Source organism: Juglans regia, unplaced genomic scaffold (assembly GCF_001411555.2).
Source record: "Juglans regia cultivar Chandler unplaced genomic scaffold, Walnut 2.0 Scaffold_18511, whole genome shotgun sequence".
Classification (NCBI taxonomy): Eukaryota; Viridiplantae; Streptophyta; class Magnoliopsida; order Fagales; family Juglandaceae; genus Juglans; species Juglans regia.
Genome location: NW_023349293.1, coordinates 1 through 232, shown reverse-complemented (window position 1 = coordinate 232; position 232 = coordinate 1). Strand labels below are relative to the sequence as shown.

General features: G+C 48.7%; 1 pseudogene; it reads left to right on the top strand.

Annotated features, from left to right (window-relative positions):
* Positions 1-130: 130 nt before the first annotated feature.
* Positions 131-232, top strand: LOC118345252 (annotated as a pseudogene; the record flags this gene model as incomplete).

Genomic DNA, 232 nt, shown 5'->3' with positions numbered 1-232 from the left:
ATTTTTGGGAAAATCTCGCCCTGCCCATCGCGTAGCCATGGGTTTGGATCAGATCTCCGTTTGGATTGGGATCGGAAGGACGCTAGTATGTCGCTCAAGGATTATATGAATTGTAAGTAATTAGTTTGATGGGTGCGATCATACCAGCACTAATGCACCGGATCCCATCAGAACTCCGCAGTTAAGCGTGTTTGGGCGACAGTAGTACTAGGATGGGTGACCTCCTGGGAAG